This window comes from Neodiprion lecontei, chromosome 6 (genome assembly GCF_021901455.1).
Source record: "Neodiprion lecontei isolate iyNeoLeco1 chromosome 6, iyNeoLeco1.1, whole genome shotgun sequence".
NCBI classification, from domain to species: domain Eukaryota; kingdom Metazoa; phylum Arthropoda; class Insecta; order Hymenoptera; family Diprionidae; genus Neodiprion; species Neodiprion lecontei.
The window spans coordinates 8,477,040-8,489,231 of record NC_060265.1 but is presented as its reverse complement, the minus strand read 5'-3'; the positions used below and the strand labels follow the sequence as shown (position 1 = coordinate 8,489,231).

The following is a 12,192-nucleotide window of genomic DNA, read 5'->3' as shown; positions in this document are numbered from 1 at the left end:
TCGTTTTATAAGGCCAAGGTGTTTAACCTGCCTGAAATTCTGCTCCATGTGAGCAGGATGCCACTGTATTAGGTTCTGCAGAGCTGGGTATGATTAAAAATGGTTTCATTTTAATTCCGCACTTAAAATGCAAAATGTCATTTGACGTGACAAATTTCTACGGAAGAATAACCGATTTTTTCAACACGGGATTAAATCTGTCCTAAAACATCTTCAAGTCGCTATTGATGCTCAGAAATGGTTTTCATAAGATTCTCAACAAATTTTTTGTAAAATTATTTGGGTTTTGTATCAAACATAAAAAGTTTTAATCTTAAAGTTTATAATTCAAAATAAAAATAAAAATAATTGAGGAATTTGTTGAATCTTTATTCTCCAATTTCCTGAAACTCTTGATAAATCTTGCGAACCTCATCTACGAGAATCCCTGCAAAGCTTTTGCCGTCTTTGCGTAATCGTAAAAAATATCACGGCGCCGTCGATTGAGATGCGTGTAAAGCAATTCGCCGTGTTCTCACCAAATATCAGTATAGATCCATTTCCGGGGGTGATTCATCGAGTCCGATGAACTTCGCGAGCCGGCGTTATGAGGGTGAATCAGAGTTCTAATAAAGCGCCCCAAAGTCTCGACTTTCCCCGCAAATATCGAACTCTCGTACTCGGCCCAAGTTTTTCTTCCGGGAACTCTACGTCATTCGGAAGAATCTTATAACTGTCAGGCAGTTGGTGATTCAGCCCCTTTTTACCGGTGACTAAAGCTCAGTCATCGCCCAAATGCTTTATACCATCTGACGTAACACCCGGCACCTGATGCTGTGCACTCTGGTTTTCCTTTGTTCTTGTTCACCAGCGCGTCAAATTGATCAACAATCTCAAGTTGAGACCGTGGCCGATGACGTACCGCGTGTAATTACGATCCTGCAATTACAGAAAGGGAATGAATAAATATAGCTCTTGGCCAATTTTTTGTCCCACAAGTTCGCCCGAGTAAAATTAATTAACGCAGAATATTTCAGACGGAATCTTTTTCCTTTGTTTGATTAACTTTTTTCTTTTTTTTTTTTCTACCTCCAGTTCTACCTCAACTTTTATTTTCACTATGAGTATTATATTCCTTTTTCTCACAACGGGTGGACGGCTTTGTCATGAACGTGAAAATTTTATGGTTAGAACAGAGATCTTTTTTTTTTTTTTGCTTCTCCTCTCCTCCTCTACGCGCGGCTTTTTAACAGCGAGTTTTACAATGAATTTTTCAATTCTGCTCTACAGGTATTTATACCAGCGTTTTTTGCATGCCTCAAAACCGAATATATGCCGTAGAACTATACAACTGTTTGTTTGATATATTCGCCAAGTTTTACCGCCGGTGCTCTTGGGAAATCTTTTTTGTTTTTTATTTTTTTATTCTAACCGTGCCGTTAAGTTGAAAAAGTCAAGGATGAGGCGGTGAAATATTGCCGAAAGAAAGGCCTAATGGTAACTCAAGGAGAGAAAGCAGGGAAAGAGAGAGAAAGGAGCGAAAGAGAAAGAGGACGAACCGGAAGTGGGCGGCTCCCTCGAGCTACGATTACTCAAAAATGTCAAGTAGACAAATCTAACGAGCTGCTCGCGGAGATGATTCCTGCCTTAAAAAGTTCCCTCCGAATTTTTCTCCCGTAATTTTTCGCTCACTTATTACGTATAATATGTTATACTCGACGAACGTCCCTCTCGCCGTGCTTGATAAGTAATTGGGTACGTGTATGTTTGGATTTGCTGCCCAATCAGCTCACCACCCTAATTCAAGAACGCCGTGTACTGTGTTATGTAATTTCATTCAACGTCGATATCTTTTCTTTTTTTCTTTTTTTGCATTACGACGATGAAGCTTTGACTCACAGAATAATTAGTCGAACTGATTTGAGCCAACGAATTGGAAGGACGATTATTCTCCTTCAAAGATTTCGTTAACTTAGTGATTGAGGTGGGATTTATTTCTGCAATAGGTGAAATTCTTCCGCTAGCAAGTCGTCAGAATATTTAACGTAAGATGGTTACACGGATTCATTGACAAAATATTTAAATAGCCAGCACTCTCATTCGCTTCATCCATTTTCATAATATTTGCTTCAAGCAGGGTTTACAGAAATTTAACAGATTGATATTTGAATTATTTAATTTTCAAATTTGACTTGACGAAATATTATTTTTTACTAACCGAATACCTTCTGTACGTATAAGTGCGGACTGTTTAACTAACTCGTGTTGTTTTATATATTCAAATATACCTACTCTTTCTGTAGCTCAATAAATATTAGTTATAGTTGTATATTGGATGTTCAATATTGGCTTGAATAAAATTCATTCCATTCGACAGATTAAAAATGATTTCGACGAACGAAATTCATCAAAATATTTACCTACAATAATTCAAACCACAGTAAATCTGATGATTCAAATTTATTTTTTATCAAATCCAAGTAAACATGATTTAAATTTGTTAATAATTGGTTATTCAGTAATGTAAATTAAATTAATTGAATTGCTTGTTCTTTGGCTCTGCAGTGCGGGGTGAAGGTTTTATTTTGTGGTATAAAAGATTTGCGGCAATTTTCTTCCTTGCAAAGAATTATTTATATATTTTCTTCTCAGATTACATATATACATTGCTCCAACATAACCGAAGTTTCCTCGAATCGACAAAGCTGTGTTACTTTTTGTACTTCGAATAAATAACATTCTGCCGAAGGAACCCCACGGGAAAAAAAACCGCCGTCTCAGAATTAAGAAAATGATTTTCAGGGTGATATATTATTGCTACAAACGATACGTCATTCTTATGCCCCATTTGTCTTGGGCGATAAACGATCGCTTTCTGGAGACGTATTTATTTCTATGAGGCATATAAGGTATATATATCATATACATATACGGGCGAGGAAGGATTGCCTTTGCGAATTGCAAGAAAAGGTGGATAACAAGCTTACGTCATCGAATAGAATCTAAGATTTACTATCCGGAGCAATCTGCGATTCAGGCCACGGTGGTAAGTTCATATTACATACACTTTAGTTGTAGAACGTCTTCTATGCATCGCTTTGCGCGTCGCTTAAGCCTCTCAAAGCCTCAAAGTTACGTATGCAAGGGTGAAAGGAAAATCCGGCAAAGCCGGCCAGATTATCTTCTAGGTAAAAAAAGAAAATTTATGCGACTGAATTTACGAACAGAAATATAACTCATTTACTTTCTTTCCATCGTTTCTTTCCTAGGAATTCTTAAATTACTTCACACTTTAGTAATTTTAGTTCAATACAGAATTAGACAGACGCTTTATTCGCAATTACTACTATAATGGTAAAAAAATTTAAAGACTAAAATTTCACCGCTGAAAACTCAAATTTTGTAGACTTCATTTTTCTGAATCTGTAAACATTGAGGCCGACAATTTTATTGTAACTTTTTAAATTCTAAGCTAACGATGTACAAAAGAAAAGAAACGTATCTAATGACGAATATCAAATCTCAAACACGTAAGCCATTGTGAAACTTGATATTACGTTCCCAAGAATTCTCGGTACGTCATTTTGAACCGCTTGATTTTGCGGGAAAAACAAAATTCGATCGAGTTACAGGGATTTAAAAATGTTCACTAAATGCACACGTTTCGATTTTTCCGGCTTTCTAAAATTAGTCGGTCATTAATATTTACACTATTACTACGGGCAAATTTCGCTGTCACTTTTACCGCATGCGGTGCGAATATAGGACGTACTGCACAGAATTGCACACAGGCATAATTATACGCGCTATCAAGTATGTGAGATTGGATAAATGCCGTTGTAACCGGTGGCTAATTCACGATTATACGTGATAGGTAGGTACATATAATAATTTATTATTACTGCATCTGGCTTAGCAATTATACCGACAATATTAATTAATCACTCTGCAGCGGTGTCTGCCCTGCGTAACGATATACCCGGTAATATTTAACGAGAACGAGCAAAAAATCCGTGCCGCCATGTGTTCGAAAGGGAACGTCAATCTAGATATTGAAAATAGTTACACGAACGTGTACAAATACTTTGCATTCATTTGATCACTGTAATTAAACATTTACTATCAAAGGCTTATAAATCGTTATAATAAAACGTTCAATTTTCCGTCGTTTCGATGAAATCTTTGTCTCACCGTTAAAGAAAATCAGTTTTATGATTTAAAAAAAAAGAAGAAAAAAAACGTATTTTTCGGAGCACAGAAAATGATGCATGATTTTTTACACAAGATAATATTGTCAGAAATGATAAACGTTGAATCGATTTTTCAACACCAAACGTATATCTTTATTAATTAAACATAATTTGTGTTGATTTTGCGATACGTCCCGAAATTTACAGATAAGCCTTTCAAGAAAAAAAAAAACAACAAACAAACAAGAGCAGACCACGTAAAAAACATCGATTAAACGTAAGATGAAGTGTGTGCGGAAATAAATCCGATACGACTTACGTGCTCCTTTCCTCTCCCTCTCTCTTTCTATTACTCTGAGAGGTAACAGGAAGTGAAGGTGGAGTTCCTACATGAAAGGTGTTGCGTAAAGACGAATTCCTTACTTCGTGTATCTCACTTATCCGTTTCCATTTTTCTCACTGTAAATAGCGTTTAATTAATTAATTAATTATCGTTGCAGTATTTTCATTTTCGTTATTTTTATAATAATGAAACGCGATCGACGTGTAAGAAAAGTTTTCTTGGCAGTCCGATGAGTCACTCAGGATTCGAACGATCGAGCTGAAAAGCAATGTTATTTCTTTTTTCTTGTCGGGTAGAATGAATGATTCACCAAATCACCAATCTCGACAATTCGTAAAGAGACGCTGCAGAGGAATAAAGTTTAATTGAGTTTGTTTAAAAGGAATAAATTATACAACTTGAGTGGGTAATCAAACAATTAGAAAACGTATTTGGCTTGAGCAAGTCTCGTTTGAATGTATTGAAATTTATTCACCGTCATAATCAACATTTCAATTTACAAAAAAAAAAAAGAAAAGAAACACTTTCCACGCTGTTTATACTTCAGCACGTTTTTATTTCTCCGGTATGGTATTTGCCAAAGTTTCTTAGCGTACTTTGGGAAATAACAAATCGACCTCATCCGATGTATACACGCCTCAATTTACCTTTACATTTTTCTTGAAAGTAACTTTTTCGGATCTCTCAGAGTTTCTACCGCGAGACTTTCCGTAGGCGGTGTTAGGGGAGAAGAAAAACTTACCGTTGACTGAATAAAAACTTTTTTCGTCGGAGAAAATGATCGGTTTAATATCGATACGTGTACAATTCTCAGCGAATTTCTTCCGCTGTCACCTGCCGACATTTTTCACCCAATCGTACTCTCAGTTACAAGAATATTTTCAAATCAGGAGAACGCGGCAGCTGACAAATAATATAATAATCTCGTTCCTCTCGCAGTTTTAAGACAATAGCGGTACTTCGTACTTTTCAATTTGGCAAAATACTTTGACCAATATTTTTTACCGCGAATATCTTTCCACTTTTAATCTCACATCCTTTCATTTTACGCGGTAAAATGAAGCAACTACCTTTTCCATGGAGTACAATTGCAGGATAAGACGTACAAGAAGTGCACTCGGAAAGCGTGGTTGTTTATTCAAGAAATTGCTGGACTTCCCGAGTGCTCTTTTCTCTTTCCCCATCTTCCATTTATATCTCCGTATTTTCGCGTCCTTGCGCCTGTTCTTCGTATCCTTTTCCACCTCGCACTTCTTACCAATTGCCACTCAGACTCGGTGACGTCGAGTTTTCGTGCGACATGTTGCAGCCAGAATTCCATCCGCACAGAAGCAATTAGCGGCCGTCACAGCGGACCGTTTTTACGATTCAATTTCGACTAAAAAATGTTTGTTTATCCGACAGTTTCGAACCGTTCCTCAATCGAGTCATCGAGTTTACTCCACCTCGAAGTGACCTCTCGTCTTACGTGTACCACCGAGTCGTTTGCTTACAGGGCGGAACTGCATCGTCGTACAATTGCGATTCCGCAGGAATTAATTATCCTTTGCCAAGCAGTTTACATCCCGCGACGTACCGTACAATCTAAACTCTGACCGTAAACTATCCAGCTACTAACAAATTTCACAATCATGCTGGAAGCAGCCCCTCGAGTCAAGTGGCAATTTAGTTAACTCCAGAGAGTCTTGTAATCGCGCAACCCGAACAGCATCCCACTTGTTGTACATCCATGTTTGCCTAAAACAAGGGTCAATCGTTTCTTTCATGTCACTCATCGGGAATAGAACACCATAAGTATTCCGTATATTTTCCTGCGTGAACCAGTAACTGCGTAATCCAGCTGCAAACAGTATTTGGCACCTCTATATTTTGTTTTTGGATATCAAATTCGAGCTGTACTCGAAACATGTCCTCAAAGTCGTGCCACTCGACAAAATGACACAAATCCTACTCTCAACCTATAGGAGAGCTTTCATAAATTACGTAACGAGCTTGAAGGGTGGAGGGGGTCAAGGAATTCGTTACGTTTTGTTACATGGCAGAGGAGGGAGGGGGGAGGAGGCTTGATATCGTCGTTTCGCAACGATATTTTTTCCGCTGAACGTTACATTTTATCTGTGTTATCAATAATTAGCTTTAAATTTTTTTAAAAAAGGCGTTATTAATGGAAAATGTTACGTCACATTTGGGAGGGGGGATGCAAAGCTCCAGATTTACGCGTTACGTAATTTATGGAAACTCCGTAATAAGATTCGAATTCGATTGCATCGATAAACTTTTAAGAAAGACCTGCAGATATATGATTTCTAATAACGCTTGATTACTGACCGGTGTAATTATTACGGACCGCATATCAGCGCAAGGTTTCACAAATAATATGCACACTATAATTCAGAAACGCCTCGGCAATTCCGCGGCTTAACTTTAACCAGTGAAAATATCTTAACAAAAACAACATCGTTGAGAAAAATGAAACGTGGCCAGTTGTGCAAAAGTATTAAAACCCTGGGTAATAAATGGCGAACGGTAAATTGCGCACTTTCTAAGTCGTTGAGCGCAAATACGTACACTTCAATGTTATTACCGTTAAATATATCGTTATGTTCTCATGCAAAACGCGGTGTCTATCTGTCACATTTGTTGCCCATGGTTTATATGCGCTGTGCGTTTATTAAGTATTCATACACATGACTGCCCTTACTGGGTTCAATTGTGTCACACGGTGAAGTTTTTGTAATGGTCACATGCATAAGAGCGACGGCATAAGGTAGACGCGTGCTTTTTCAAACGACGAATACAAAGGGACCCTCAATACGAGGGGAAAGATATCGCGGGTTCTCCGCCGGCGTGTGAGCGGGAAGTTTTAAGGTTCGCGTCTTCTCTTTGGGGAAAATACTATTTTCGGATTTCGCGTTATTGGGAACAGGGTGAGATGAAACCCATTTTTCAAATGTAAATTACTTTTGGCAGAATAATTTAATACCACGGCACGGGGAAAATAACGCAGTGAACCGTGGCGGATGTTTGATTGCGCAGGAAAATCTGTGTGGAAAGAAACTCCATATCACCGACGTTTTGAGGATTTTTTTGTTCCTCCTCTCCTACTTCTTCTTCTTCTACTTCACTAGCATATTTATACATGACACGATTTTTTTCAATAACTCGAGGGATTTCCGAGACTTTGACACTCGGCGGTTGAGTTCACTGGCTTTGGTCCTGTCGAACGGATTTCGCAGTGACCTTGGAAAATCGGCGAGGGCGTTTCGAGTCGAGGGGTGAAAAGTTTATTCGTTACTTCGAGCCGCGGGAGTTTCGAAGATTCGGGTATCGACGGCACGCGGTGTTTTCAATGAAACTTCCTTCCTTCCTTCGACTCGATGGATCATCGTTTCATTTCGTATTCCAGATCCTTGACCCCGGCACGGGATCATCCCAAATGTAGCAGCACTCCATTGCCAACGATAAGGGCGAACCCAGGCCACGTGCCTCCTTCTCCTTACCCAGCGCATCTTTTATTCAGGAAAGAATTTAAGCTGTTCATATTGAGGCTTAACGGATCGCTGCTCGCATTATAATATATTCCCCTTTACTCGTGCCGGGGAGGGTCTTAACTTCAACGCTTTCTCTGGTGCCGGGTAAACTCACGCGTGAATCTGGAATATCGTACCACACGACTTTCCCGCGAAATGACACTGGAACAGTTTTTCATGTTTCCACGACTTTCAGCGTCAACGAACAAGAATAACGAGATTAGTTAATCCCACAGTCCAGTTTCATCCAGATCCAAGTTTTACAACGGTCCAGCAAACCTTTCGAGAATCAAGAAATCAACGGAGAAAAGCTTCGATTAATCATCAGTCAGAAAACATTGCCGGAAACAAAGAAATTTTAGTTCAAATTTGGTTAAGGATGTTGCAGAGCGCTTCGCTGTTGTACAATTCCAAAAAAGTATTTTATAAGCATTCGCTTGAGAATTATGTGTGAAACCTTGTGCAAAACACTTGATATTTTTTGCTGTTATTTGCAAACGATACGGACAAAGGTCTTCAGACTTTACGACCATTTTCTTGAGACTATCGTTAACTATTTAAATAGTTTTTCATTGAGATGCCCACATTTTTTACTGTTAATTCCTCGGGATCTGTGCAGACTATTCTTCAGAGGTTTTGCGTAGTAACGTAATTAATATCAATCGATATTGGGTAAAAACTTGATTCGCGTGACTACATTCTAATTTTTCTCACTAACCTCATTAGTGGTGTAATTCCTGTCATCGCGACGCAGGAAGATTCTCTTAAGATTTGAAGATTAGCGGAACCGAGGAGAAAATAGGTGTAACTAAAGTTTTCAAAGTCAAAGTAAGAAAGGGGAAACGACAGCGAAAACCATGGTGGCTTAAATATTTCATGAAAAGTTATCAAGGCATGGGACACGATCAAAAGCAGAACCAAGACTGCCAAATTATCAGGAAAGTTTGTAATTAGCTTGAATTCAACGTCGTCGCACGATTAAAACTCTCCCTTCGTCGTTGCCCTTTCCCTCAATTCTCCTGCAGGCTATCATTACAGTTCGCTCCAGTTTGCTCTGTCGGCTCAACCCGGCAGCCTTTTCTACACCCGTGGTACAAAAATAATCCTTCACTATTTGCTCACGGGGAAAAACCAATTTCCTCAATGTCCGCGCCTTGTCGTGTAACCTTCCTTATTTCTTCGTGTCGGTATACGTCATAACCCTCTTTAAGATTAACGGGAAAACAGATCTCCGCCCTCGTATCTAACGTTATACACCTACAACCCGAAATCATATTACAACCGTTTTTGTTTTTTTCTTTTTTCTTTTTTCACAATCAATCAAAACCGTAGACCAACAACTTCCCCACCACAATAATAAATAACGAAATGAGGATTGAGAACCAGAAGCTACTACTCCCGTTGCCCAAAATACAGACTTATAAAGCTGATCAAAAATACTCGTAACGAGTTTCGGTTAAGCCTGATCAAACATTCTATTCATGATAACCGTCTCATGTGCTTCATTGATGAAACAATCGCTTGAACATCAAACTTTGTATTGTCCTGATCGATGAAATTAATTAAATGCCGAACTTTGTTTATTTTCTGTAGACCTGAAAGATAAATTTCGAATCAGCGATGGGAAGATTGTAATTGACGGTTGCTGTCGAGTAACAAATATTCTAAAACAGTTGGAAAGCTACAGCTATAATTGGCTAGAAATTAATCGTTTTGTAAAAAAGTCGTCTGCAGTTTCAATTAGTTTAAATTAAACAAATGTCAGTCAGACGTTGCTTGAACAAGACACAAACTGCATTTTCGCACTGTATAATAACAAAGAGGCTTTACATCTTTATACCGAATGACAATGACGAACTTTTTCACTTGTTCAATTCGCAAAGAGATTTCCTCTCTGCCACTGAACTTTCCCAGTAACTGTCTGCAGAGGCGTTGCTCGGTCAGCTAATTAGCATTTCTACACGCTGAAACAAAGTTGGTCAGCATCTGAATACTCGGAAAGTATATAAACCGCCTTTCTAATAACACTGTTGCAATTTTTACTTGCGTTTAAATAATGCCTGCGACGAAACCGACGCCAGATGAAATGCGAGACAGAAGCTGCTGAGAAAGTGCGACAATGCACCGACAGAAAATCATCCACATTCTCTTCATCCGGTTCCTCGAACTTCTGCTTCTTACTGCATCTGAACGCTGCAGAAAATTACATCAAGCCACCCGGAGCTTCCTACAAGTCGGCGTGAAGATAAATGTGAAGGTTAAATCTCACCCCTGGATCATTCGCGCCCCGCCATCTGCAGACGTGAGCATCGTTCTACGATGTCTCCTCGTTCATTTAAAAGACCATCGCGAAGCTCGAAACGAGGCAGCCGAAGTCGTTTACGCTGGTCGACCTCCCCTGACGAGACTATTAAACGAACGTGGTAAAAGGTAAAAAAAATCGACACTGAATGATCCCCACCGTGAGTTTAGTTCTACAATTACCACCGTATTTCTTTCTCAGTTTGCGACTGTCTCGAATACCGCTATACTTCTGCATTTAAAAGGATGAAATCGGTGACGCGTGAGTAGTTTTTACGACCCTTTATTTCGAACCGTGTAGTATCAGCAACGACTTCCATCAACGATTTAGAGCAATTATCACTGTTTACACGACACCTGGAAACGCTTGTTTCCTGGAAAAGACAACGTCTCTTGGTACAGATGAAAGGATAAGTTACCTACTCACCGTGCCTCGACATCATCGCGTGCATTACATAAACAGCTGGTGGTTTCATGCGTAGCGAACGATACGTCAAGGCTTGATCGTCGTCAGTACCCATCTACCTGCCTCAGACACCAAACCGCGAACGTAGCTTCATCCTACGCGTCTCTGTGAGCGAAGAGGATGTGACCGAAGACGGAGTTGTGCAGAGGAGCGAAACTAATATTCTGGTGAACGCCCTGGCTACCTTGACCTCTGTCGACCTCCGTCACACTCCAAAGCCTCCAAGATCCAGTCAGCCCGCAGCCGCGTCTCGGCTCTATCCAACTTGGAACAAACACTTGTTCGATATCTACTATTTATTTCCATCGAGACCACGTTTATAGCCTCGAGCCTCGTCGCGCTCTATCGAACATTTCCTTCAGAGTTGTCGCCACCTGGCTTGATGAAGGGGGACACAACTTCTCAACGGTGGAAAAATAAAGCAAATATAGTCTATACTCTACAGGGAGTTTCGAAGAGTAACCGATCAGCTGGAACCATTCGTGAGACGTTGAAGAGGGGAAGATTTATTCGGTAACAGTTCAATTGCGAGCAACGTGCATGCAATGTGCACGTAGCTCCACATATCACATAATGCGTGTTTAATGATACAAACGTTTCGATGTGTTTTATTCTAACTCATGATGAGGACGCGCTTTTTTTTTACCGTGATCGTGTTGTTACTGTGTAAATCAGCAGGTTTTCACACCTGTAGAGTTTATCTTGTCGCAGTTGGGTTGGAAATCAATCAACGTGCAAGCGCTTGTCATGCTGACTTTTCTAAATTAGCATACCTAATTAAGATGAATCGACGAATTCGTCGCTTTAGGCAAAACCAAGCGTTATAAGGTCTTTGTGGTGATGGTTTTTCAACTTCATCGGTAAAACTGTAGTGTTTTTTCAACATTTTTTCTTTACCACGTCTTTTACAGTAGAAATGTGGCACACACTCTCGAAGCAAAACATAATGGTTAATAAATCTTGGCATTCATACTTCTGACATCGATTTATTCTCATGGAGCTTGGATGCTTTCACCCGCAACATGATTCCTCTTGCCGGGAAGCATGAGCAAACCGAGCCAAATCCGACTCGTCAGGAAACGTTTTGTATTTTAAGAATGTGCAAAAAAATTTGTCTGCGAGACACATGGTGAAGTATTTATTCACTCGTCAAGTCAAAGCAACGTGTTATGCCTCTTCAAGACAAAGTTGTTCCTTTAGTTAAAGATATCTGTATCAACTTGAAAGATCGCGGGATGGTTAGCTGGACTATTTCCAACGGTGAAAGGATACAAGTGAGGACTTATTACAAACACACGACGGTGACTTTCAATAAAGTAAATCAATTTCCAGAAAAATGAATAGCAGGTAGACAAAAAATTGGACAACCGTCCAAGGTCTTGA

At 39.4% G+C, this 12,192-nt stretch overlaps 1 long non-coding RNA gene across 1 annotated transcript; it reads right to left on the bottom strand.

Moving 5' to 3' along the window:
- Positions 1–352: 352 nt before the first annotated feature.
- On the bottom strand, positions 353–11,075 carry LOC124294957. Its single transcript, XR_006904863.1, has 4 exons — positions 10,771–11,075; positions 5,583–6,249; positions 4,489–4,628; positions 353–918 (listed from the first exon to the last, which is right to left on the bottom strand). It is a non-coding gene; the product is annotated as an uncharacterized LOC124294957 (long non-coding RNA).
- Between the last annotated feature and the right edge of the window lie 1,117 nt (positions 11,076–12,192).